The 578-nt window shown below is 45.2% G+C and overlaps 1 non-coding gene across 1 annotated transcript; it reads right to left on the bottom strand.

Moving 5' to 3' along the window:
- Positions 1 to 415: 415 nt before the first annotated feature.
- On the bottom strand, positions 416 to 489 carry trnan-guu (transfer RNA asparagine (anticodon GUU)). Its single transcript has one exon. It is a non-coding gene; the product is annotated as a tRNA-Asn (tRNA).
- Between the last annotated feature and the right edge of the window lie 89 nt (positions 490 to 578).

Below are 578 nucleotides of genomic sequence, written 5' to 3'. Positions count from 1 at the left end.
TTTATGTTCATTTTCTTCAAGAACAGCACCGTTGTTACCTCGCTTCAAGAAATTCAAGTTTTAAGCTTAGCTTTAAGTTGCTAAGCAATTTTACTGACAAAATAGTCAGAGTAACGCTAGCAATGTTAGCGTGTGTGTGTCTGTAAAGTGACGTGTGGCCCATATGGTGTCCCATACTCAGAATTTGTGCTCTGCATTTAACCCATCCAAGTGCACACACACAGCAGTGAACACACACCCGGAGCAGTTGGGGGTTTGGTTCTTGCTCAAGGGTCTCACCTCAGTCGTGGTATTAAGGGTGGAGAGAGTGCTGGATATTCACTCCCCCCACCTACAATCCCTGCTGGACCTGAGTTGTACCCGGGTTACAAGTCTGACTCTCTATCCATTAGGCCACGACTGCCCCAATAACTTTCGTCCCTGGGTGGGCTCGAACAACCAATCTTTCGGTTAACAGCCAAACACACTAACCGATTGCGCCACAGAGACAGAAGGGAGAGAGAGCGGGAGAAATAGAATATGTGCTTTATGTACATAATAAAAAGTAATTTTGTGGCAAAAACATGGAAATAATCGGA

Source organism: Sinocyclocheilus rhinocerous, unplaced genomic scaffold (assembly GCF_001515625.1).
Source record: "Sinocyclocheilus rhinocerous isolate Xijiao unplaced genomic scaffold, SAMN03320098_v1.1 scaffold15362, whole genome shotgun sequence".
NCBI lineage: Eukaryota > Metazoa > Chordata > Actinopteri > Cypriniformes > Cyprinidae > Sinocyclocheilus > Sinocyclocheilus rhinocerous.
The sequence above is the reverse complement of the archived record's forward strand: the minus strand, read 5'-3'. Positions and strand labels throughout refer to the sequence as shown.